We start from the raw sequence: 27873 nt of genomic DNA on the forward strand, positions 1-27873 counted from the left end.
TCTTTTCCATTGATTACAATCAGCCCGGTTTAGATTGATCAACAGTTATATCAGCACCTTGCTGGCGAACAGTGACACTAATTGATGTCAAATTCAATTCATCAAAAATGAACATTTTCTTTGTTAAAAAATATTTGTCTGTGGAATAAATGCATCAACCTTTAGAAGAAGATTGTTCAGTAATAAATTAAGTTGCCTAAATACATTGGTTTTGTAGCTGCAAGCATGCTTTAATGTTCCCATAATCCCTGATAGTAAAATCTTAGAAAAATCATGTCTGAAATCAAAATGTTCTAAGATCCAAACTCACAAAAGTTATCACTTGGATATTTCTTTTCAGTTCCTTTCTGCTTAAAGATAATAGTTGAACAAGAGATGGAACAGCATGGTTTGTAGTACTTTGGTAAGTAATTTTTCTCATTTCCTTTAAGCGCTGTCTTAGTAGATCCTCATATGAAAGATCAATCAGCTAAGACAAAACAAAGGAAGACCAAAAGCTTTGATCTTCCCAATCATCTTTCCGCGGTCCTTCCTCATCCTCCCATTCACCTTCTTTCTCTGTATCTATTCTTTTTAATTTGTGTGTTTTGTTAAATTCGGGCCAAAATGTTGATTTTCTTACAGCAATTTTTGCATTCTCAGCATACCAACAAACAGCATCCACAAGGCAAAATGAACCATCAGATCTGTCCATTTAAATTGCTAACACAATGATTTAAAAAAGAAAGGTTATCTGGGTCTTTACAAATAATGCTGCTGATCCTGTGTTCTGTTGTGAAATCTTTTCAGGTATGACGACATCTTGGCCTGACAGAATATTTTAATCTGTTGGATAGAATTAGCCAAGCACGCCTCATTCAAGCACCTTATGAATGGATTTGCCAGCTGGGCAAGGGCTAATATTAGGGTTTGTGAAAGCCAGAGGGAGGAGATTGGTTACCAAAGAAACAAACAGATCTCTAAGCAGATATATCCAAGAGATATCCCAAGCTCAGTTTTAACCTGGTCTGGTAACCCCTTCTGCCAAAAGATTAAAAAATCAGCTACAGATATAAGAGAGTAAAGGAGGGAAACAGGAACTGGTGTGAATCCTTCTCTGCTCTACAACAAATTGCACAACATACTGAAGAAAATTCCCTTATCCTGGTTTAAAAACTGGCTACCAGGCAATATGCAAACTGGAGGCAATGAGATTTTCTGTGAGAGGAAGGAGAAATGCTGTCAGTTGAGGGAAACTGTAATGAGAATTTGTCAGGGTTTTTTTTTGTCTGATCATCCCAACCTTGGATGTAGAAAAGACAGTAAACTAGTGATCAGTTTGGATGAGGATGACAACAGTGAACAGCCAACTTACGAACCTAGCTACTTTTTGCAGCCATTATATCTTCTAGGCAAGTATCATGTTTTGAAAGTCCTTTCTGCTTCTCAGGTCCTTTGCCAAAGCGGTTTGCAAAAAAGGTTCACGTGAACTTCCACCATTTTTATATGAAGATGAAAAGAACCGCGCTTGGTGCTGCTCAGCCACGGATTACCTGTGTCAAGTTTTCCTTCCATTTTTATTTCCCAAGTAAATAATTCTGCAGTCCACTGGCATTTGTATTTCTTTCAGTGCTGCAGTTTTGCCCACTTGATACGAAGACCCTTGTTATTGGTCAGAACAGAAATAGCTGGTTAAATGCAGTTAAAAGGCATCACTGTCCTGAAAACAGAAAACAAAAAGATGTCCCCGGGGGTGTAAGCCACAGTGTGAAAAGGTAGAATGCTTTCAGAGTTTCCTCTGCAGGTAGCTAGGCAGGACGTAGGTTAGTGTCAGGTCAGCTGGACTTTTCACACGATAAGAAAAGAAAACAACAGGATCTGGTTTGGGGACTTATAAAATTGGACTGTGTGTCTATCTTTAGAATGGATCCAAAGAAAACATGGTATAGGGTAAAATTATAGGAAGTTGAAAGTTTGTATCTGGGTTTCACTATGGAGAACAATACAGAATTAAATGATACAGATGTCTAAATGGTTAAACTGAAGCAAGGAGAGATGGACTAAAGCAGGTATCTCTTTAGGACTTTATAGTGATCTAAGAAAGCCTTTTTTTCTGGTCTGGTCTTGGTCTTGTTACATAGAATGTTTCTTTTAATGCCTCAGGCAACGATCTAGGCAGGCTAGCTTGAAAAAACGGGGGTGGGAATGCAGTTTTTAGCTCAAACTAAACTGCAGTGCTGAAGGTATGTTTCCCTGGTCCTGTAAAACACAGCCATGGATACAAACAACCCGGTAAAACTACTTTTAAAGTCCCGTTTCCTTCATTCTTCCGGACGCCGTGTCCTGAGCGCCTTCTGCGCCTCAGCCTCCCTTGGCTCTCCCAAAGGTGGACTCTCAGACAAGGGTAAGCATTTTTCTTCCCACAACAGGCCCCAGCCCGGCTGGGGCATTCAACTTGGGCTGCGCCTTCAGCAGCAGTACAATGAGAACAGGGGGGTGACGAGGAAGGTGGAGGAGAAAGGGGCTGCGGTAGCATGGAGTGCCCAGGGCGCACGCCGGCCGCAGCAGGCAGCAGAAGAGCAGTCAGGAGGAGGCAGCTGGAGGTGGAGAGGCAGACAGAGCGGGCCGCAGCCCAAGCAGGCAAGCCAGCTCTGTTCCGGGCACAGGGGCTCCCGCGGTGGTGCCTCTCCGGGGCGCAGAGAGAGCTGTGGTAGAGAGATGGGACAAGACCGCGGGAGGATGGAGACGGAGCAGCAGTGCCATGCCTTCTGTGTCCTCCCCAGCCTCTCAACGAGAGCTGAGGTAAACCCCAGCCCGCCATCCGCCACCACGACCGCGGCCGTTGGGGGGCAGCCCCGCCCCCCCCGGGCCGGCAGAGGGCGCGCGGTTCAGCTCGCCCCGCCCCAGTCGGAGGGGGAGGCGGCCGGCCGGAGCGGCCCCGGCGGCGGGCGCGGCATGCGCGGCTCGGCCAGGCGAGGGCGGGGGGCGGGGGGGGGGGCCTGGCGGCCGGCGCTGGGAGCGGGCGAGGGGGCGGGGCCGGGCCGAGCTTGGCGGCGGCTGCGCAGCTCTGCGGGGGCTGTGGCCGGGTGGCTCCGCGGGCGCGGCGGGGGGACGCCGCGGGGCGCGGGCGACCCTGACTTCCAGGCGACGGCCGGGCCGGAGCGTGTCAGCGGCGGCGAGGGAAGGACGGTGAGCGCGGTCCCCGTTCCCGCGCCCGGCAGTGCGAGCAACAGGTCACCGCCGCGGAGCCGCCAGCCTCGGCTCACCGGGGAGCCTCTCCCGCGGACCACGGCGCCCGCGCAGGCCTGGGGCGGTGCGGGGGGGGGGTGTCCGGCCGGGCCGGCGCCAGACGGGTCGGCGGAGCCGAGCGAGGCTCGGCGGCGGCTCTCGGGGGACCGCGTCGGTCCCCGCGCCCCGCCGGGCGACGGCCCGGGCGGCCCTGGCCGCTGCGGCTACAGGTGCCTGCGCCGCCGGGGCGCCCGGAGCCGGCGCCGGTGCCGGGAGCGTGGGGGGCGGGGGACTGCCGGCCGGCCTCTCCAGAGCCGCTCCCGCGGGGCTGCCTGCCGGGCAGGCGCGGCGAGCTTAGGCCCAGGAGTTGTAAGAAAAGGGCTCCCGTCCTTGGCTGTGCTCTTTCTCTGCGTGATTATGGAGGGGTGGGTGTTTGTGTTTTGATGAGGGGAGAAACTTGAGGCTTCCCCCCTCTGCGCTTCTCATCTTCTGGCAGTTTTCTGTTTGGAAATGGTGCCTCTAAAGGGACCGCTTCGTGTTGATTCATGGAGCTTTGCGGGGCTAGGTTAAAGTAGGTTGAATATGAGCGACTTCCAGTGTGTTTTGTAGCCAGCAGTAGTTAACGCGCACGCTGCCTTGGAACTACTTCGTTTTCAGAAGGGCTGTGCTGGTAACGTTTGGCGCTTTCCTAACGGAGCGACCGAGGCTGTGTTGTGGTAGAGTCTCTGCAGGCAAGCAACAACAGTGACTTTGAGCTTGGTGAGACAGACTGCACAAGATAATTAAATTAACTTGTATTTGATCTTTTTGAAAAACATGTTAAAAAAAAAAATCTGTCTAAAATAATGATGTTCTTGGATGTCTCACGTGGGACAGATCCCTGAAAAAGAAGTTAATGAGCAATATTAAAATACCAACTACTGCTGTGAGGGTTTCTTCTTTTAAAAGGTAATTCTTAAAGCCTCTGTAATGGAATTATTTGGGCATGAACTAGCTCCATAGTTCACTTACTAGAACAAAATACTTGTATTCTAGGTAAGTGATGATATATCAGCGACTGCAGTCAGACTTGGAAGAAGTGACTAGTGGTGGTCTTTTTCTCAGCGTCTGCTGCTTCAAGGCACAGCTGCCCGTGCCTTAAAGGGACCTCTGTCTTTTTGGAGGATTGAGGTGTTTTTCCTGAATTTGTCAAAAATAAGATATCTTTGTGTTGTCTTTAATTAGGGATCTGAGCCTGCAATCTTTTGGTTTTAACCTGTCCTCTGAATTTTCACACACAGTACATCTTTTTTTCTTATAATCATCTTAGATTTGTTATTACGAATCTAAGTGTCCAACAGTTTAGAGTCTGGCTGGTTTATACACATATGAATTATTTTCCAATGTGCTGTGATCAAAAAAAAATTCCGTATTTTGCATGTTAAAAGCTTAACTGATGGTTAGTATTGCAGATGGTTTAACAAGGCATCAAATATTTATATTGCAGCACTTGTGAACCAGTGTACTAGAATGTTAAATTTAATTAATATTACTGTTAATAAAGTAATACAGGGTTAAATGTTAATACATGATCACTTAACTCTTTTCAGAGTAGTTCTTTCAGATTTTGTATCATTCCAATGTGTGTCATGTTGCTTTGTAATGTATGGAATGACACTGGATGGTGACTTTTGCTATATAGAATTAGGTGATGGTAGTTTTACTTAGTTTTTATTAAATTTCCTTTCAAAAGATCTGAACTTACTTAGAAATGTAAATCAAAATATTCCTTCACTAGACTGATTTAGCTGACTTAAGAATCTGCAGGAGTTACTCAGGCCATTGAGGGGTGTCAGGTATCTGTCATTACCACAGCAATATGTGATGTAGAAGCAGTAGAAATGCAATGTAGAGGTTAGCATTCATACCAAGGGTTATGGACACAGAAAACTTAATGTCGTCTGAAGTTCATATGCGTCCATATATTTTCCCAAGTAAATAATTATATTTTCATAACAGTTCCATTTGCTGCTTTTTAATTAAAATCTCTTGCTATAGTTTGAAGTTGCAGGCTTTTAAAAATACTGTGGCGTTTTTAGATGCAAATTCTGTTATGATGTCTCCTCAAAGACTGGATCTTAACATCAGATGCTAACAGTTGTAACTACCTGTTTCAGCTACCAATTTTTTTGTTCTGGCTTACACTTTTGATTAAGTGCATTCCTTTTACAGTGTTACACTTTTAGAATGCTGAAAGCTAAAATTTCATTCTGCTACTTCTTCGGTAACAGGATTTGTATTTGTATTCATATGTCATGTTTAAAAATTCTGAAATGTTCTAGCAACTGGCTTTTTTCTGAAGTACTTTCTCAGCCTGACAGGTAGTATTGCAGAAAGGCTTGACATTACGGTATTTGGAACACTAATTACTGCTTTGGTCATTCATCAGAAAACCTCAAGACTTTCTGTAAATATTAATTAAATACTGCTCTATTGTTTTCCTTTTATTAATGGGCAGGGAGAGGCATTTTTATATTTGAAAAGGTATGCTGCTGTGTCTGCAATAGAAAACTCACTTAGTGGAAACAGTTTATACTGTGGTTTAAAATTAGATATGCTGGCAAAATGATTTTTCTAGTACAGTTATCTACTTTGGAGCTTTCTTCCATACCACTATTCTGGCAAAAGAAGTATTTTATGTACACATCCTCCTTCCTGCACTCCCAGTATAGCTATATGACAAAATGTTTTAAGTATAGTTCAGACAAAAGTATGAAGCAGAACTCTAAACAAAAAAAGGAAATCATAACTAAGTGGTTTATATATCAGGCTATTTTAAAGTAAGTTTTGGGGTTTGTTTGGGGTTTTTTAAACCGGAGGTGATAAACTCTGTATATCTAGTGGTAAAGACTTGTTTTATACTGCAAGGGTGTCTAATTGCATACTAATACATAGATGTGTGGGAAGAAGAAAATGCTGTAATACTCAAAGCTTGCATCAGTTAAATTAGAAAGCAAACAGATACCATTAGTAATGCACAATTGTACAAGGAATGCGTTTATTCTGTGAAGCAGGAAACACAGAAAGGCCTAATCTTGCACACTTCTTTTTTTGGCAGAAAAAGGATGTGATGTTGCATTTCTTTACAGGTGGGTAAATGGTTTGAGTACCTGCCCAGTACGTTGAGATTTGGGTTCAAATCCTTCTACTGTCTGGGGGAACTTGAAACACCCATCTGTCAGTTCCCAAAGGGAATGCCTTAACTGCCAGGACACTGGGTGTTTGTGTGTGAGGTGCTTCCAGACACCAGCCACTTTCATTCTTGCGGAGCGGTATTCACTTGGGAAGGGAGCGAATGGTGTGTGTAGCCCAGGGACTGGCTGGCAAGAAGCATCATCAAGTACAAATTGATGATATGAACCCAGGTCTCCTTGTTACAGGCAAAGTTTTGAAAGAGCAGATGAAAGGGATTTTTTTTTTTTTTTTTTTTTTTTTTTCCCCTAGCGTGGTGTGAAATTCTGGAGACTTAAATCTCAGATCTTTCTCTTCATGTTTATTCTTGGCTGACTTGGCAAATTCCTACTCATGTTGAGTATGAGATATTTGAACAGCACCTGTAATGTGCCCTTTTCATTGTAGAGCAAAGCTTGGTTGCTTATCTGTGGGTTGTGGAGTCTAGTAGGTGGCATGGCATTTAGATTCTCTTGTGGATCTAATTCTGCTTTCTTATAAGATGCTGAATAATTACATTAAAAAATGTAATTGTTTCAACATACCTATAATTATTATCTGTTTATATAAAGATCACCTCAGTGCCTTGTGTTTCCTTAAGTGATTTGCCTATTGCATCATGTATCTGTTCTGGTTGGCCATAATTGTATACTAAAGAAAAATAATGAGTAAGAAATAGTTAATGTGATTTATGTTAACATTTTTAATACTTGATTTTACCTTTAGTCTTTCATTTTTTAAATTTCTTCCCTAGGATTAGAGAAAAGGCTTGACAGTTGATACACGTGACAGTGCAGTTCATGGTTGTTAATCATAAACTTTAGTATCTGAATTCGCTATACTTTATCAGCATAGAAAATAAACTCCTCATCTCCTGCAAAGTTCTAACAAAAGAATAGATGATATAATACAAATGCTGGAAAAAGACAGTTCTTAAGAAAAATAAGATAGAAACTAAACCATAAGTTTCATTCTTGTCTTGCATCAGGATTCATCTTCTGGGGAAGCTGTTGGAAGGTCATACTTGGGAAAAAGTAGTTTAGAACCAGGAACGACTTCTAGTAAGGATATATTAAAAGTGATGGGACAGTTAAGTGGTCCTTTACAAAAGGTATTAGGAGTACTCAAGTGTGGCAGTAGTCAGTATGTTAGCATCTAAAGCACATACCTTTGTACGTGCATCAACTGTTATATGAATAGTCAGTGTGAATTGTCTCATTTTCATGTGTGAAGTTCTTCAGGGGTATCTTCAAGCTCTCTAGAAAGTTGAATTCAGCAAAACTAAAAACCTTTGATAACCGGGAAGTACCAGTGCAACCTCAGCAGCTGTTCTTTGACCTGGCGGTGGCACTGGGAGGTGGCTGTATGCATTCCGAGTCTGTTTCCAAGGGTAAGTGTATATTTTTGAAGTCAGGAAGGAGAGGCTGGAAAAGAAGTGTTAGTTTAGGTAGCAGTAGTGTTGAGTGGAGTTCTGAGTACAAATGTGTGAGATCAAAGGAGGACAATGTATACTAGTGCCTAAAAGAGTCACTTCTCATTTCAACAGTATATTATAAAGATTGCCAGTGATAGATGTGTGAGCTGTTGTTAGCAGTGTGATGGCATAGGAGTGACTTGCGTTTAATGAGGTGTATACGAAAGAGTAATGAAGCTTAAAAAGTTCACCTTGTTCAAGGCTGAAGGCAGGTAAAATATAACTGGTATGATGTCTTGGTAAAAACACTATTGAGAGAAATTACTTCACTTTTGATGTTTCCCATCACCTGTCTGTTTCCCTGCAGCCAAATCTTGATCTTGGTTTGGGTGGCAGAGAGATCAGCAGAGTCAGCTCTCATCTGAATATTCAAATGTAAACCCGAGTGTTCATTTAACTGGGATGATCTTCACAGTTAAGGTCAATAAAGGTAGTATGCTTCAGTAATGCTTCTCTATTAATCACTTATTTAGAAGCTGTTCTTCAGTGTGGCAGAGGTGATTTGTAGGGAGGGAAGCATGTTTTTCTGCATGGTGGTTGTGGTACTGAGTTATATTCTTCAGCACAGCAGATACCGTGACAACTTTTTATTTAGAATGTGATACCTCTGTGCATAAAGCTAAGGCTTGACCTTAATATCGGATCTTGCAGTGTTCCTGCAGTGTTGTGGTTGAAAACTTGTGGTTGCCCTTGTTTGTCTTGTTTTATCCAATTGCCATTGACTTGTCAGCTACTGTTAATGAAACTTGAGATAGATTAATCGTGGATTAATGCAGTGTACCTTGGCTAAGAAAATTAAAGTTGCTTTTGTAGAAAAACTGTGTTACAGATAACTGCATTGTGTGCCATAGAAATTAACTGCATGTCTTGTATTGGCTAAGAGAATGTGTTGCCAATTCCTCTGGTATGTCCTATTTTCTAAATGTTCTCTCATCTCTGAAGGCAAAGCTCATGCTTTCAGGTTAAGCATTGAGATTTCAAACAGATGAGGGTTTAAATTGTATTGGTTTATATTAAAATGATTGTACTTCTTATGTATGTATATCCTTGTTTTCAGAGAGCAAATCTCTTCTTCCCGATGTCTGAAAGGGCATATGATGTAAGCAGACAAACTTAGTCCTGTGTTAGTGGGAGAATATAGCATTAGTGGACATCACGTGCTTTCTGCAGAATCAGTTCCTGTAGGATCAAGCGGTGATGGAATTGCTTAGTGCCACTATGCAGTGGCATTTACATTTTGTTTGAATGGTATTAGAAGTTCTCAAACGCAGGATGGAAGGAAAGTGAGTTGAAATGGAACTGGATAGACGTATTTAAAGGTGGTGATTGTTGTAAGATAATTAAAACCAACATAATGCAAGCTCTTACTATTTAATTTTCTTCCAGTAATCAAGATGTGTTCTAAATTAGTAACCTAATTACTTACAGGGAGGAATTAGCACAGTGTCTTAAAGTGAGGTAAAAGCTGATCAGCTCGGCATTGTCTTGTTGGGCTGACTGACGAAATGACTTCTGAGCCCAGCAGTATTGGTTTTGGTTTTGACCAGTGGAATAGTCTGTTTCATATCTTCATTTTTCTTAAGAGTATGAACAGCACTAAAAATCTGTTTGAGCCTAAGTTCTTGTTAGATTTGTGGACTTTTTCTACTGAATTATCAATTTAATTCTTGCCTGTTCATAGAATATTCATCTAGTGTGTGTTGTGGTCTTTTCTCAAGACTTTAACTATTGTCATCAACCACTTCCTGACGAAGCATGTTGCTTCAAGCTGATATGATGAGGGCTAGCTAGAACTCTGAAGTAGCAAGTTACTTGGCTTCAGTGGAACGAGGAAGAAAGTGGCAGTCTGAGGATTCTACAGTCAGGTGGACAATTTTCTACCTTTTAGCCTACTTAAATTTCTTCTTTCTTCATTGGCTCTTCAAGCAAGATGTAAAGATTAAGGACTGAAAGTGTATCCCAAGGAAAGCTAGGAATCCAAAAAGTAAATGTCACTTGTCCTTACTCCTGAAAGAAAAAAATCCTTAGGATGGTTTTCAGCTAACAGAACAGGTGAAAAGCTATTAAAGACTGGTTATTTTTACATATTTTACTTTCTTTAAGCTTTTGCCAGGAGAGGCAAGGAGAGGTCAAAATGAAGTGCAATGAAGAGTTATTTCTTCTTGACTAAAAAGACAATGCTGCATCTAATTATGTGATGTTTTAAAGCAGCAGTTAAGCGTTATTTTGGCTTATTGCTTATGAAGAAATTTTTGGTTAAACTATTTCTTTTTTGACATCAATGTCTTGTTTAGACTAGTAAGCTTGTTGCTATTAGGAATTAGTCATATGATCAATTTTAAATAGTCATGATATATTGTTTTTCCTTAGATCTTTCCTGGTTTAGTGTGGACTTATTACGTTTTTGCTGCTGCTTTTTTTGGCAACTTTTCTGTTGCTCGTTTTCTTGCATTCTTTCCTTCTGCAGACCTTCAAACATGAGTCTTTCTCAGTCTCCTCCCTCTAAACAGGGAAGATGGACAATACTGGGAAGGAAACAAAGGTTCTGTGTGTTGGGTCACACCATTCCTATACTGTTAAGCCTTAAGACCTTTTGCTTTCTCTTTCCCATCATATTATTGCCTTGTGTCTTAAGGTTGGATTGGCTTGTAAAACAGTACCTATACATAGCATTTCTTTAATTTTGCAGTACTGTCCTGGTTCTCCTTTAGATCTTCGGGTGCTTGTGTTCTCTTACCTCTCATTATAGCTTTGATATATTCAAAGTTACCCCTTCTATTTCAGTGGGAAATTTTTCTGTAGTAAGGGTGAAGTTAAGCAGGAATATTGCTTTTTATGGGACATAATGACAACTATTATCTAGTACTGTGCAAAGCAAGAGTAGTTCAGTGCCAGGAGCTCACGAAATAATTTTTATCAAGTGTGTGGTGGGATGATTAGATGTCTGTAAAGTGTAATAAAATTGGACCAGACTTCTGGTTTCTGTAGAACTGTCAAGAAAGTTATCTTTAAGCATAGTGTCTGTTTGCTGTGCTTCAGGTAGTGTGAGTGACAGCTGGAAAGCCAACAAAATGCTAAATGTATCAGGAAAGGCATTAAGATGACAGAATGCATCATATTGCAGCTATGCAAAACCCTGCTGTCTTCATTCTTCTGTACAGTTCAGGTCTCTGCATTTAAAGGAAGTACACAGCAGAACTAAAAAAAAAAAAGATAGAAAAGGGCAACAAAAACAATCGAGGGATGGAGCCTTACAAGAAGGCGCTAGAAAGACTTGGAACCCTTCAGTTGGAAGGGGATGTGATGGAGATTATAGGGGGGAAAAAAAAAGCCATGGAGGCTGCGGATCTTACAAGTGCAGGATGCAGTTGATTAAAATGATGGGTTTGAACCAGATAAAAGAAGCTGGTACTTTACATGCTGGCTGGTGAATTACTGGCATTTATTGCCATAGGAGTTTGTGGAGGCAACCAATACCAGCATGTTCAAAAAAGGGGTTATGCAGATTCCCAGACAGCAGATCCATTGACAGATACATTTAATGGTTCATTATTGAATAGTCAGGGATGTACCATCTGATGTCCTTCAACAGCTGAACTTCTGGATGTACAAGTTATCCCTAAACAGCATGTTTGGTTGCCGCTGTCAGATGGAGAGTTCTGGGCTTGATGGACCGTTGGTCTGACTCATTAGGCCATTTCTCTGCTGTTATCCTAAACAGCCAGAAACCATGTTTTACACCTTACTGAAATTTGTTCTGTAAAAATGTGGTAGATTATCTCAACCAGATACTGTGATGCGCTGACCCACAAGCGTGTAAAAAGCTGGGTTTTTTGAGGTTGGTTGGTTTGTTTTTAAAAAAGGGGGAACTGAAGAGCTGGAAAATCTCAGCAAGGGATTAACAAAATAATGTAAACAATATAATAATATAATAACTGTGAACTCCTCCCTACAAAAATGTCATATTTGGTCTCATTTGGGATTCTGTGTTGATGGCTCAGTTTTGATCAGTGGACAATGTGCCAAGCTGGGTAGGGTCCTCTTATAAATGCATCTGCATGATGCTGAACTCAGAATTTGTATGATGTACTTGTTTGGAAAAGCAAAGGAATCTTATAAGCTAAAAACCTCAGAGGGGACAATCTGCAGAAGTGAGCAGTTAGGCCTGCTTATTATGTACAAGCTCTTTTTGAAGCCTTGAGTGTGGTTTCCATGGCTGATCGAGTGGTGGCTCTTAATTTATAAACCTTATATGAAGTTAAAGTGTTGTATGTGTTTACTCCTAATAAAAAGTACTAGGGTGATAACTGCACAGTACAAATTTCAAGAATTTTACTTAATAGGTTGTATAAAATCTGAAATAGCACTTCTGTAGTAGTAACGTATTAAATATTTGCATATATGATTTTTTTAAAATTTAACAACTTGCGTTGCAAACTTGAATTTATATATACTTCGTCCCCTAAGCCAGTGACTTCTGACTTCTATTGGTGAGAACTTCATACAGTTTCTCCTTCTGTCAATATTGTTAAAGCCTTTTCTATACAAATATTTAATGAATGCAGCTGCATACGTAAGTGGCTGGGTAGTAAGTGTAGGTTAGTTTGTGTTCCCTCTTAAGTGCACACTCTTGTCAAATCTTAGAAAGATATTTGACGCTGTTCTTTTGGTATTATGTGTGTTAGTGCTCCTTTTAACTTCTGTAGCTGGGATTTCATGTGATAATTAAAATTCCATGCAAAACTTCAGTTCTTGATTTCTTAAACCTACTTAGAAATTGAGTATTCAGCCTTTAAGGTACATAACTTGACTAATCAGTGCCTGTTAAACTTCATTACTAATTGTTCACATTGCGCTTCTGACGCTTCTTGGCGAGAGTGTGTTTTTTATTCTTGGATCTGTGATAAGTGGCACATCTGATTCTGGCTACTTTAGAAGAAATCTAGATTGCAACTATAGCTCTGGAAATCTTGCCAGATTGGGTGATGTCAGTTTTTTACCTTTCCCTGCTGAGCTCCTCTGCTCTGGTTCATCATTTGCAGAATTAGCAGAAGTGCTTGTTCCTCGGTCATTACAGTTCGTAGTGTAATATCTGACCCAAACTAAGATGCTAGTCTTAGCACTGAAGTGGCTGAGGTGTCAGCAGATGTTCCCTTCTGCCAACTCTGATTTTGGGATCAGTGACTTCTGATGGGAGCATAGTCTACAGCTGAGGATAGTAACTTAATCTGCTACAACAAGATTTGCTAGAGCTTGTCTATCAACATCTTTAATTTAAGCTTGCTGTCCTTTCAGCTCAGCCTCTTATGCAGTCTTATTTTCTTCTTTATTTGAAAAAAATAACCCAAGGAGAAATAATGATTTGCCTTATTTTATGATCTCTTTGCAACAAGTTCCATGTCTAACTTCTGACTTGTACTTTGAGAAACCCATAAACAATCAAGCATATTATTGCTGACCATTACACCATTGCAGGTCTCAAGGATTCATATATCATTGCATTAATATATTCTTATAGGTATATTTCTGAAAACTTGTATGTAGCAGGTAAAATTTGCTCTGGCTTTAGTTTCCAGACTTGCAGTATAGAACCATCCAGAAATGCACTGCATTAGTTTAATATATACAACCACAGGGTGTGCAGAACGAAAAGCAAAATAGAGACATTGGTAAAAAATGTAAAGACCTGTTACTCAAAGTAAGACTGAAATATTGTGCATGGAAGCTATTTGAATGGCTGCCTAAAGTTTAGAGGAATAAGAAAGCTTTAGAAGTGTGTTCATGGGTTTAGCTTGTTAAAACTTAAAGTTCTCTAATAAATACCCCTTGTTTGTATTGAGAATTCCAGAACTGGTCTTGAAAGAATATAGGTGCATACTTAGAATGACTTGAGTTAGTGGAGCACGAAGATATTCATAAATCTCGTTGACCTCAAGTAATAGATTCTGATTTCAATACTTGATTTGTTAGGTGATATTTTTCTGGAACTCAGCATATTTTACATCTGTGAATGTTGACTAAATATCTGGAAATAGTTATATCTCTTTTCATAAAAGTAGAATTCATCAAGAAGAAAAAGGTTATGCATGCTGATTCTGTTGGATGTTTTTCTCTAGATAAATCTTGAGTAAATAGTTTTCTAATGTAAAATGTCAGCTGGCATCAGGTTGAAAACACATACCAGATAGATAAGTATCTTCCAACCAATTGTTCCGTTGGAAAAGGGCAAGTGAAGCTTTTGGTTCAAGTTCCAAAACTCCTGGAAGTGGTGGATGAAGTCTGACCATCTCTGGGATACCTAAACCTTCCTAGTTTTGCTCTATTATTTCTACTTTGCAAAAATAAATTTTGTTATTGCAGGCATTGTAGCCTTGGTAGTGCTGGAACAAAATTCTCTGCCTGCATTGCTGACATGATTTGCAGTCTCTGGGGACCAGAGAACTACAGCTCCTCTCAAATGCTTTCTTTAAATTGAGTGGGATAAAACTGGTTTATTTAAGAGTGTCTCTAGTAAACAGATATGTCAGAAAGATTAAGTGGTTGCTTTGATTTCAAAAGTTGTAAATTTCTGCAGCTTTAAAGCAAAGATTGTAGATTTGACTTGGAAAATTGAACGTGTTATTTTAAGTATTGGGGCTCCTGGGTGATCAGTCTGTTGTTTCCCCTGACAATAACTAATGGCTGCTGCATTGACTGTTTTCAAATTTTCAAATGGATTTAAGGTATAACCTGCCCTAAATTGCGTTGTAATAATTCAGTTTGAATGAAGTGACAAAACAAATTATGGACAATAGATAATCTATATCCCAAAATTTGTTTGTTTCCTAAGTAGCTGATGGTAAAAAGTCATGATAAACTTTAGAAACTCTGTCAAGACTCACAGAAAATCAGATACACCTGCTTTGAATTGCCTCACTAACACAGTTGGTTGATTTGGCACTAAAGATTAAACCCAGTGACCAGAATTGCCATTTGATTGCTCTGAGTGAGTAATTGGCATGTGAGCAGTGTTGCAGCTCTTGTTCAGGAGGTCAGTATTTTTCTGACATTATTTGGAAAAGTGACTTGTTTTATATGCTCAGGTTCCAAACAAAATGGTAGTCACTGTAGTGTTCCTGGCTTGTTCAGGAATAGTCTCTGGGGTTTTTTTGGTTGGGGTTTTTTTTTTTCCTCCCCTACTGAAAAAAATCTCAGTATTAAATGATTCCTTGGGGCAAGAACCTATGTTCTCACTCTGCAAAATTAGGAAACATAATCTTGGAATCTTGGTTTTTTTCCTAGCATCACACAGAGTGCATGTAACGAGTGCCCAGAGGGGTGGTGGAAAAGAAAGTCATGTGTGGAGCTGCTAGTGAAAAACCCCTCTCTGTGAGGCATTAGTACAATCATCAGAGGAGCTGCTTTCAAGTAAAGTACCAGTGCTGTTATAGTGTACCTGTTGGGTTAGAAGTTGGGCTAACCTGTTGGGCTTTTTAGAAAACTAATACTGCTTCATATCTCTGCTACCCTCTCTTGTTCTTCGAGGAGCTCAAAGCCACAAAGACTTGCTTTTCTACATATGACAAATGGAAAATACAGAACTGCAGCATCTACTGTTACTTTTTGAACTTTCTTACTATGACAAAATTAAAGTATTTCCAAAACTGATTTTACTGGCCTAGAATGTGACATTTCAATTCTCAGTTAAAATTCTGTATTAATAGTATTTTAAGTCTACACAGCTTTGCCTAAAAGACTGTTAAATTATTAAATGGCTTCATAATTGGACTATATGGCATCTGTAGGAACAGCAGTTGGATGTACTAGTGACTAAAAGAATTTAAGGTTGGTGCCTAGTCAGTAGCCTACCACCTGGCCAGGACCCTGCAGAGCCATACTGTGGAATGTGCTGGAGTGTCAGGGAGGGAGCAATCTGTTGTCTGAGAGCCTACTCTTCTCTTTACTTGTGATTAAAGTGCAGGTGTCTGAGCTAATAACTCATCAAGAACTTGGAGAGCCTGGTTAGCATAGCACAGACAGAAATTAAATTCAGCATGGTTTATTAATTTCAGGCCACTGCCAGTTGTGCTGGACCCAGGGACTTGTCCTGGTTTCAGCTGGGATAGAGTTAATTTTCTTTCTAGAGGCTGATATAGTGTTATGGTTTGGATTTAGTAGAAGAATAATGGTGATAACACACTGATGTTTTCAGTTGTTGCGAAGTAGTGTTTAGCCTAAGTCAAGGATTTTTCAGCTTCTCATGCCCAGCCAGCAAGAAGGCTGGAGAGGCACAAGAATTTGGAAGGGGCACAGCCAGGACAGCTGACCCAAACTGGCCAAAGAGGTATTCCATACTGTGTGACATCATGCCCAGTATGTAAACTGGGGGGAGTTGACTGGGGGTGGGGGATTGCTGCTCAGGAACTAACTGGGCATTGGTCGGTGAGTGGTGAGCAATTGGATTGTGCATCACTTGTTTTGTATATTCCAATTCTTTTATTATTGTTATTTTATTATTATCATTATTATTATTTTATTCCTTTTATTCCTTTCTGTCTTTATCTCAACCCACAAGTTTTACTTTTTCTTTTCCCTGATTCTCTCCCCCATCCCACTGGGTGGGGGGGAAGTGAGCAAGCAGCTGCATGGTGCTTAGTTGCTGTCGGGGGTTAAACCATGACCAGACTTCACAGTGTCACTTGATTTTTTTTTTTTTTTTTTTTTTTTTTTTTGTCTCTGTCTTATCTTCTAAACTTGTATCTGTGGGCTTTGCCGTTATGCAAAGTTTCCCAATCTCTTACTGCTCACTGGGAATGTTGACTAAGATATTTTTATTGCAGATTTTAAAATGTATTTTGTTTCAGCCATTACACTGAGAGGTACTTTGAAAATTGTGCTAGAAAACTGGTTTTAATTGACCTGTGGTCGTGTCAGGCCTCTTGATTATACTTACTCAGTCCTGTGGTGAAAAAAAAAATTCCTGGTTGGAAAAAAAAAAAAAAAAAAAAAAAGTCTGAGGTCCTGACACTCTTCCCCTTGAGCTGGGGAATGGAGGGAGCCAGCAGCATTGGCCTAACAATACTATTTAGCTGCTATAGCTGTGTTACGGCTTGACTAAAATTGTATCCTTGTATTTGGATGTCTCAGTTTACGCAGCTATTTGGATCCTGTTGTGCGCTGTCCTTAATAAAATCTTAAAGTAATGACTTTTGTAAGCTGTTTGGTTTTGTAAGCAAACCAGTTTTTTGCTCTTTTCTTGAATAGCCTGTTCTTTTAATTAAAAATGCATGATTTAAATTCTGTAGGCTGTTCCTTATCTCTCCATCCTTTTGTGTATTTCCTTTGTTTCATGTGTCAACCTTGTTGTGTCTCCATAACTTATGCTACTGATCTTTAGACCCTGGTGGTTCTTTTGAGAAAATGAGCAAAACCTTTTCTGAGTGAAGGTGTGCATTGTTTTCTTTTGCATAAGAGAAAGCTGAAGCTCCCTAACGTCTATAAATTATGTTGATTGATTTATCTTAACAGAGCTTAATCTAGTTTCATTTTTAGAAGAAAAGATCAAGTATTTTCCTCATAATGTGACCTAATACATTTGCAAAAATGCCACTGACAGCAAATAATTTAAAATAGCCTGCAACAATTCAGGTAGACATGAAGAAAATACTGCTTAAATAGTAGTGTTATTTGCATTTGGTGACATTATTGGATTGCATTCTAATTGATTCTGTAATTCTTATTTTTGACAGAGTCCAGAAGCTCCCATTTGTAAGTGGGACCCAAAAATCCTAATTCTGGTCCTAAATCCACGTTTGTAATGTTCTGAAGTTGAGAAAGCAGACAGCATTTGCTGCCATCTTGATTTTTATCTGACATGCAGGATAAGCATGTCTTTTATTTTCTCTCTGTTACTTTTGGGTACTTCCCTGTTCCTCAATCATTTGCTGGTGATCACGCAACACTGTTCCAGAGTGGTTTTGGATTTTATTTGTTCTTTCACTTAAACATATGAGCACATGGAATTTTCTTGTGCACATTTTGTTTGATTTTTTTTTTTTAGGTATAAACTGGCTCTTCTATACCCAGTAAGAGTTGGTAACAATTTAGCTTTTAAAAATCTGACTCCTCAAAAATTGCAATTGTTTTGGTGATGAAAAGAGACCACTGTTTTATGTGCAGATGATCTCACATTAGAGCTTTTTGCTACTGAGAATGGGAGGTATCTTTCTCCTGGGTTTGTTTTCTGCCATTTTATTCCACTAAGCTGGCTCGTGGAGAGCTCTAGTGATGCCAAAGCCAGTGTAAAGTAATTGAGGAAAGGGGTTGGAATAAGGTGAAGGATGTCTCAGTCTTGCAGAATCATATCCTAAGCTCAAGTGGGAAACCTGGTAGGAAGAAGCAGAGGCTGTAACTCGAGATGGTTGAGGGACATAGATGTATGTGCATGTTGAGGTATGGGTGGTGTGTATTGCATCCTGAAGTTTTTCAGCTGTGCTGCTCCAGTGCATCGTGAGAATTTGCTGCTGTGAACTCTTGAAAAAGTATATTTAGGAAAACTAGTTTTCTGTTTCAGCTGGTCAAGTCTCCTTGAATTGCTAGGCAAGAGAAGGACCAAGTATTTTCCAGCTTTGCAGTGATGCAGCACAGACATACAGTAACTAGAGTTCTTGCTGCCTGTCAGACACTAGAGATGTGCATGGTTAGGGTCTGGATGAAGTTTCTCAACTGAAACCCCATCTGTACACCTGCCTGTTTCTTAGGGTGGCTGCAGTGAAGACGTAAGAGTGTTGTGCTGTTGTTACGGCTCTGGTGCTTCACAGTGATATTTGGAGTTTTGTCTGCAAAATTTGCTGCTTTTTCCTGTTGCTTACAAGGTAGATGTGCCAGACTAGATTGTTATAATTTCTACACACATAACCTTTTCAGTTTAATTTTCGTGACATTTCTTACACATGAATCAGAGAAAATACTGTTTCTTTCCATCCCTCTGTCTTACAGAGAAAATAGAATTTGTCTTCCAGTGGACCACAGCTTTCACTCTTTACTGTTACTATTTGGCTGACCTCTTCAATCTGAAAATTTTCGTGTAAAGACAGTGGCAGCTTCCTGAGCAGTGTATAGAAATGCTGATGTTGGCACTGAGCCCCGTATCCAGTTAGTGCTCTTGCTGTCTGTTCTGTCATCTTAGCCTTGCCCTTTGACACTGGATTCTGCTTTTTATACAAGCAGGGAATTTAGAGTAATTTAACTTTGCTGTTCTTTTGATTATTGCTTGAATGAAAAATTACTCTGGTTTCTCCAGTTATGAGCTTCTCTCTGTATCTCTTAGTTGTAGACTCTCCCCTTTTTCCTGCCCTGCATTTTCATTCCCTTCTCTGGCTCTTCTTAGGGAAAAACAAGATCCATCCTTGCTAGCATTCATACTGTACACAACTTCTGGTGGTGGTTTGTGGAGCAGCAATTGAAGTCTTGACACCTGGTCTTGCAACAGGGCAAGGCTGCCAGTTTGGGGGCATAAGCACTGAGAATATTTCAAGCTGTCCTGACTGCATCGTTGATGGTGAATGCCAGTATTTCTGGCACATTTTAGTAATCAATTTTACTTGGGATAACTTCATAATTGTAACACTGTTTTCCAGAATGCTTTGGTATCATAGAGCATTACCAGTGCAGTCTTGTATGTAAGACTGGTGTTAGCTTACTTATTTGTCTCCACCTCTAGAGGAAAACACCTGTCTGTGTGGTCTCTGCATGAGAGGGCAGCATCGGGGATCATCATTTTGCTGAATGATTTACAAAGTAATACTTCCACTCAAAAGTTTGTATTTTAGTTAAGTAAATGTGAATTTAAGAAAGAAGTACCTTATGCCCAGAGTGTTACATTTCTTTTTATTCAAAGGATTAGTATAGTAAAACCTGTTAAAGGCTAATTTACTGAAGGCTTTACTCTTTAACCCAAAGTAGAACTGCCAAATATGCAGCTTACATTCTTAGATAAGCTTAATTATGGGAAATTTGGCTCTAGGGTTTTGAATTTAATAGCAGTTTATCTTCAGTTGGATGGCATCAGTATGTTCTTGTGAAGCTCAAACTTCTAATAAGTTTGTTCCAAATGAGTCAATACTATGGTTCTTTTGGAATGAACCTAAATGAATAGTGAAGACGCTGCTACCTGAAGTGGCTATAAATGGCACTGTTTGAAGTTTGTCATCGGGATTATTTTGGGACACTGAGTTCTTGGTTTCTGATTCAGAAGTACCTGATGACTGAGTTCTAAATATTGGGACAATAAAGTGTTGTGATGTTTTCATTAAAGAGATTTATCAGCTATGTTGGTGTAATGCATATAAATATGTTTGCATCACTGGTATGTAGAACTTGTACAAACTTAATCTTTAGGTATTTGTTTAAGGGGTTGGGTGTGTGATTGATTCTTCTAAGTATTGCTCAATAACTTTTTTGACTGTATACTTAATGTTCAGTGCCCTTTTGTATAATACCTATACAATTTACTTCACTGAGTGGTGAAATGCAAATATATCCTGCATTCATCAGTTGAAGGTGTTCTTCCTCTCTTCCCATTTCCCATTACAAAATACCTGAATTGCTGAGATCTGACATCAGCACCAGGAAGAAAACTTTGTCTGTTTCAGAGAAGTTTCATTATCTTGCATCCATTAGATTTTGATTTAACTTAATTTTTACGCACAGTCTTATCAGGTAGAAGTGATGTCCAAATATCTTATCTCTTTTCTACTTTTCTTTGAGAAACTTGTTTCAGGTTTTATAACAGTAAAAAATACACATGAAAGGTAAGGTGGGACAAATTAGTGAATTTTGAACTTGTACAGAAAACTAGGAAAACTGACCAGCTGTTCCTGGATTGTGATTTCCGTTTTCTATTGCTGTTACAATTTTCTTTATTGTAGTGGGTAGTAGTAGGTAATAAGAGTTTATGGAACTAGTTTTAGTTGTCAGACACTTCAGAAAGTTCTAATGACAGGGTAAAATTTATGTTGGGTTGTTGGTGGGTTTTTTTGAAAGAGTAATTGTGTACGTGTTAATACCAGCAAGTGTACAGTGTATGTTAACATACCTTTCACTGTTTATCTGTTTCACTGGCACAGAATATTCAAGATGCTTGAGAATTTTTTGTATAAGAAGCAAAAATTCAGTTTTCAACTGTCAAATTAAGGGAGGGAAGAAGGCTTTAAAGATGCTACCAAAGAAGGAAAAGGTTGTTTTTAAACAAAGTTTATCACTACTGTTTGAAGAGTCATCTTCAGCTTTATTAGTGTAAGAATGGAGAATAAATACTTCCTCAAGTTCAAATGCTGTGTTGGAGGTTCATTGCACTAGAAGATTCACTCCATGATCTTAGGCAAAGAGTAGTTTCTGCTGAATTCCACCTTTCTAGATGCTGTATCTTTGTTCCATAGCATGATTTGAGAGTTCTTGGAAGGACTTAGATCCCTTAGCTTACCGGTGTTTTTCCTTAACTTGGATAGTGATGTTTAATATCTTAGTTCAACAGCTCAAGTGATGACATGGTTTTCTGGACAGAATTATTGCATCACTACATACAAAATAAATTTGCCTCTCTTCACATAGAAGAGAATCTTACATTTCTGTGAATTTATCACAATTTTCTAACTTCTTCTTAATAAAAGGAATATCTGCTTTAATGGGGTTTCAGAAACTGAATGTACTTTCTTTGATTTAGCAAAAGAGTTGCATGGTGAAAGAGCTCTGCAGCCACAGTGGTTATGTTCCTGAATCCAGTTTGCAGAAGTGAGTATGTTCCTCTCGGGGTTTTATCTCAATTTGTGTAACTGATTGCTAACATTAGGCCCAAGAGTCCACTTACATTTAGTAGGAGAGAGAGACTGTTTTTATAAGGTACAGAAGGTCTCTAATGTTATGTCTTTATAGCCTTCATGAAGCTTTCTCATGCATTTTTATTAGTAAGTCTAGTAATGCAAATTATTTACAAAGCATTTGATTTTCACATCCTGTAGTGAAATTTTGGTAATACTTTAGGTAAAGCGTTTTTCTACAGGTTTTCCTCATGACCTGTGTTTTAAGTTACTAGATGGTATAAGTTTGTTCAGCAGTCTTGCCTTATAGTATGACCAAGGAATCAGCATGAGTTCTTCAGTCATGGTTGGCATCGTTCCCATAAGTATAACAGATCTTTGTGATAAATACTGGGAAGGTTTGAAATAATGGTCATTTGTAATTTTCATCCATTTCCAAGTGGTTACCCATATGTGAATTCCATTGTATAAGTATATGTATGCCTGAGGTAGTAGTATTTTTATTTCCATTAGTGTTTGACCTGTAGGTGTACCATTTTATGCCTTCTGCTGCAAGCACTCAGAAAAGTAAGATTTATCTGTTATTACTGTCCACTGTAAAAAAAAAAAAAAAAAAAAGGCAAGCTTTTGAGTCGTGGATTCTCATCTAGTGTGTTTTTACTATTTACACAAAGATAATATGTTGAGAATACTACTTTGAGTATCTTCAAGTAATGAATGTGCAGAGATGTTCAGACTTTTCAGTAGGACCTCCTTTAATAATGCTCTCAAAATGTGTGTTCAATTTACCATTTTTGTTTGGGAGGAAATCCTCAAAGGTAAATGCAAGTTTCGTGGTCCTTTACACCTGGGTCTCAGGTTATGCCTTTTAAGAGAAACCAATAAGTTCTTAAACTGTCCTCTTTACATCATCAGGAGGAGATGCAAGTGGTTGTAGGTGTGTGGTTGCTTTTTTTGTGGTGGGGTTTTTTGGTGGGTTTTGCTTGGGTTTTTTAGGTTGAAAACTTCTTTCAAATCAGTAGGTGTTGATGAGATTCCTGGGCGACCCCCCCCCCCCCTTTTTTTTTTTTTTTTTTTTTTTTTTTTTTGCAGGGGAGGTGGATGACTTCATAGAATATGGTTCCATGAGATGAGGTTCCATTGGAGTTGGCTCTCTGCTGCTGGCAGGGGCAGTTTCTGGTTGTCTCTGTCCTCACCTCTTTACCTCCCTGGTCTCAACCACTTGCTCCTGCCCCTTGTGCCAGTCCTGTCACCTTTCAGATTATTATGAGCTGTTTTAGCATGCCACTTTGACCAAAACCAAACAAAAATATTTTGTAACATTCTACAGTCTTGTTGAATTAAGGTGACTCACAGAGTTTTGACAAGCTTCAAAGCTATCAGAGAAGGTATTGGCGGTACAACCCAAAAGTGGTGAGGGTAAGGGACCAGTCAAGAGAAACTGTTATGAGACTGCAGTCTTTGGGAGCAGCAAACTAGCCCAGCTTAACAGTCCAAGGAATCACACTGACAGTCAGTCTCTTTTTCTGGTTCTTGTCATAAATTCAAGAACTATGGGATCTCTGTTTGGAAGGATCCAAAAGTAGGGCACACTTGAAAGCCTAGTCAGCTTTGTTCTGTGCTAGCAGTTGGAGAGCTAGCTGTGCACAAATGTATGAATTATGTGATTTCCCTGAAGAAATTACTGAAACGTTCTGCAGATACTAAGTAACGTGACTGACACAGTATAAAGAAAGTACAACATTTTGCAAATTCTGAACAGTTGTTTCAGTCTGCAAAATTCTGAGTTCTGACTTTGCTACTTGTCTTCAACTTCTCTGGACTGAGAAACATTCCAGCAGATTTCACGTACATGAATTCACTTGAGCATAATCCTTTTCTGCAAACTGCAACTGTCATCAAATATTTCTTTGGGGATATATTCGCCCTAGCTATTCATTGCATTTATCCTAGTTGAGGATCTTTCTTCTATAGTAGCAAGGGCTTCTGTCGTCTTTGTCTAACGGGACATCTCAGCATAGTAGTAATACTGAAATGTACATCGTAGAAAAAATACCTGACATACACTGCATGGCTGGTATGCCTTGCTTACAGTGTTTTCCAGAAAAAGCAAGTGCAGGTGATGTTAATTAGAAAGAGAGAACTTTAGGGAATTATGCCCATGAAGTGAAAATCTTTCAGAAGGAAACTTCTAAAATTGATGCAGCAGTTTTTTAGCGATTTGCTCAGTGGAACAGTCTACCACAATCTCAAATGAGTTTAGGAATTAAAAACTTGTGACATCAGAGACCTGAGTATCTAAAATAGCTTGTGGTCCGCTCCCCCCCCCACAATAACTAGAGAGCTCAAATGAAACGTGGTTATTCTGAGTTTGTGGCACATAAGTGACCATGAGTTCTGTGAAGTGCAGAGATCATCAATTGTACAATTTTGTGGTTTATGTTCTATATTTCAGATTTTTAATCTTCAGAAGTCTCAACTCATTTTTGTGGTCAGAAAAAAAAAAAGTCACAAGATCCTTATCCCCTTCACCCCCCACATACCTATGAGTCATATAGTGATGGAGCTAATCAGGATAAATTGTTAAGGACAATGATTAAAAAAAAAAAAAAATCGCTTTGCTGTCACCCATTCAGATAATACTGCAAAAAAGAGTTTAAAAGGGAACCCAAGGAGGAAGGCCACATAAAAGAGGCTAGCACATCTATCTTTGTTACATAATGTTGTGAGACTTTACTTTTTGAACTTGCAAAGCCTGTAACTCAATCATATAAAGTTGAAAGACAGTCTTGGTCCCTATATCTAGCCTCTTTGAAGGCTGTTGAGTTAGATAGCTAACATTTCAGCATTTATGGATGAAAGCCTGCGAGGAATGTCTGTCTTTCCCTTTTCTTCAGATGATGTTTCTAAATGTGTTTATCAGATTCACCAGGTATTGGAATATTAAAATGTAAGGAATGAATTTCTCTTTCCCCAGAATATTGTAAATATGGCTTAAGAACAGCTTGCTGTGCAGGACTAAACTAATGTCACTTTGTATGAACTTAAATGTCAGTTGAGAGGGAAATTACAGAACGTTGTATCTTCAATTTAATTTGGGATTAGTTAGTGTAGTTTTGGTTCAATCACCTCTCTGAAGTGAAAGTGGCATTTACATATTGGTATTGATGAACACTTACTATTAATACTATGTTTTACATAGTGAGGCAGTAGCAAGCATTGACATTAAAAATAACATGCTAAAAAATACAGGGATTAAAATGAGACCAGGGTGCAAGAGCCCAAGCCAAAAAGAATACAATCTGAAGGGGGTGGGGCAGTCTTTTTAGGGAGCTAAAATGGCAGTGGTATTTTTAATTTCACAGAGAATATGACCATTGTTTAAAACAAGGACAGGCATGTTTAATTTTAAGATGATGAAATCTGAAGTCTTAACTGTCTGTGAATAGGTGATAAGAAATGACTAGAAAAGACTGTCTCCTTATCATGCTTCTGGCTGTCCTGTGAGATCTGTTAACATCCCCTGGAATTCTAGGAATTTCTTTACTTTTCATTTGTTGTGCTTGAAAGTTTCTAAATGTTTGGAATATCTGCTAAATTTACATACTTACTTTTTTCTTTCATTGTTCTATCATCTTTTCATTGCAGCCTGTAGACATCTGTGTTATCCATTCATATCTATGTATAAAATAAATGTTTCTTGTCGAGCAGGGTTTGGTGCTATAGGCTTGATTAGAGCTGGGTATTCAAATGTATGCATAGTTGTAGCCTATTAATCTAAGCCATAGTGGGATGCTAGGGTAGTAAATCTATGTCCTGGTTTGGAGTGGTGCGGGTGTCAGACCATTTAATGAGCTATAGCATTGGTCGTTTCTGTGAGCTACTTTTTTGAAACTGAGTGTGTTTTCTTTTTTTCAGGTTTTCATTAACTGATGTAGAGACTGCCCTCTGCCGTGCTCTTCACCTAAAGTAGAATTCAGGTCTTGTCAGCACTAGGAGTTGCTCGTAAGTGTTCAAAGGATGTTAAACTGTATCAGAACTTTATTGATGATACAAGTGGCAAAATATAAACAGAAGTTAAATACTATATTATTGAATTTAAAAATATGCTTAAATGACCTTGGCAAAAGTCTTAAGTTTTTCTATCTAGATGTGATTTTTAGCAATAAGCTGCTTGAAGCCTACTCTGATTTGTTTCTGTTGTCATTCCCTCTCTCCAGTACATCTGTAGTCACCCCAGCTAAGACTTTATTCCCCCTCATGTCTATTTTTCATTTGGTCTAAAAAGTAGAAATTAAACGGTGCTGATGTTTAAGTGGTAGCGTATATTTAAAACAAAGGTAATTATAAGAAATGTGAGAAAGATGTTTATCCTTAGTGTGTTCAACAATTGTTTTTAATCTCGGTCAACTTTGGAAGCATTTTAATTATTTGTGTAACTGAGAAAAAAGCATTTATACTGCAGTGGAAGGTCAGATTTGTTCTTGTGCAGCGGTTCTCTTTGACCTGTGCTATCACTTTTAACTGATGAAAGGAGCTCGGTATTGAGGTACTAATCAAGGAAGATTGCTGCTAATAGAGCACGCAAGGTGTGTTTTTCCACAGAGAGATTGGTAAGAATTTCAGTGAGATTTAAGCGTTCCTTCCTCTTCATGTGACTGCTGTGTTACTACTTTTATAAAAATCAGCCTCATCCATCTCTTAAAGCTTAGGTCATGCTTATTCTAAGGGGCATTGATTTCTTTAGACCTAAAGGAGCCGAAATACATTATCGGAAGTAATCTACTGTGGCGTACGCTACATACCTCTTCAACTGGTTTCACTCACCTGAACCGTTGAGGCTGCGTGTTTTCGAATGACTGCTGTAAACAGCAGAGTTGAAGCGCTGTACGTCAGAGGTTTTAGGGGGGCCGCTGCTGCGGCTGGGGGAGAGGTTTTGGCCACCTGCTGACACTCACGAAGAGGTGCCTTTCCGCCTGCCGCTGCGCCCGAGCAACCGTCTCTGTTTCTGGCAGGCGCGGCAGACGGGCTGCCGCGGTCTCGAAGTCTGGGGAGAAGCAGCAGAAGGAGCCGGGGAGCGGCGCGGCGCGGCGCGGCCGGCCGGCCTCTGATGTAAGTCCCGCGGCTCCGCGCCCGGGCAAAGCCGTCGCCGTGGGAACCGGGAGCGCCCCGGTCCGGCGGCGGGGGAATGCTGAGTCCTGCAAATGGGGGCTGCAGCTGCTGCTGCCCGGGGCGGGGGGGGGGGGGGGGGCTTGCCAACATCGCCTCCCTCGGCCACAGGAGCCACCGGGTGCCGTTTTGGACGTTTGGCTATGAAGAGGAGAACTGTGCTTAGCGGTAACAACTACAAATCGCGCATTTCTGCTTTTCATTTTGAGGCAGTAAGAACGGTTTACCCAAACTCCGTTGTCTGCCGCACACGGTAATTAAATTAGACGTGGCCTCTTTTAGAAATGTATCTAGTAGTCTGACGTGACTAAAAGTTATGACACTGACTGAAACAAGAATAGAGTGTTGTATTACGCTGAATATTTATATAAAACAATCTTTGGATGTACCTTAGAAAGCGATTTATGCTTCTGCAGTGAAACAGGTTAAAATCCACTCCCTTGTTTGTCATGTGCGAAATTACGATATATATTCGCTGTGTGTCGTAATTTCACATAGCGCGTGCACAGAAGTTGCAAAGGTATCTTGCATGTATCTTACTGCGAAGGCACAGTTGCTGAAGAGAGGTCCGAGTGGTGCGGCTGTTGTTTGACATGATGTACTCTCTTACTGGTCCATGTTTTTCATGGAAAACTCTTTGTTCATATCTGTTGTGTAGGTAGTAGCCCTGTATCTTTTGAAGTGGATAGTGTAGACTGGCCAGTTCTTGAGCTGTGACTTTTTCATTGTTGCCACTGCATCAACAGATAAACAAGCCTAATAAAATTAAATGTGTCTTAGCTAGACCACAGTTCTTAAATGTAATATCAATGTGATTCAAAAATGTGCTTACAATTTCCCATGTTTGTATGGCGAGCAATGTGTTTATACAATTTATAAAACTGGACTCTAACCTTAGCATCTGAATTTTCAGTGTCATCAGTTTCTCTGTGCTTTAATGTTACAAGTTAACAATTGTTACTGCTCTTGTATAAATGTAACTTAGAAAGCACTAACAATGAAAATTACTTTCCTTTT

At 39.8% G+C, this 27873-nt stretch overlaps 1 protein-coding gene across 4 annotated transcripts in view; it reads left to right on the forward strand.

The window, feature by feature from the left end:
- Positions 1-3029: 3029 nt before the first annotated feature.
- PALS1 (protein associated with LIN7 1, MAGUK family member) overlaps positions 3030-27873 on the forward strand; it is a 60365-nt gene continuing 35521 nt past the window's right edge. The window contains exons 1-2 of one of the 4 annotated variants that reach the window (XM_030030802.2): positions 3030-3168; positions 25606-25692. The gene's annotated coding sequence lies outside the window, so the exon portion shown is untranslated. Of the gene's footprint in view, positions 3169-9394; positions 9757-25605; positions 25693-26778; positions 26800-27873 lie in introns of those variants that run through there. The other 3 variants (XM_030030795.2, XM_030030817.2, XM_030030809.2) reach the window with 3 other exon arrangements.

Source organism: Aquila chrysaetos, chromosome 2 (assembly GCF_900496995.4).
Source record: "Aquila chrysaetos chrysaetos chromosome 2, bAquChr1.4, whole genome shotgun sequence".
NCBI lineage: Eukaryota > Metazoa > Chordata > Aves > Accipitriformes > Accipitridae > Aquila > Aquila chrysaetos.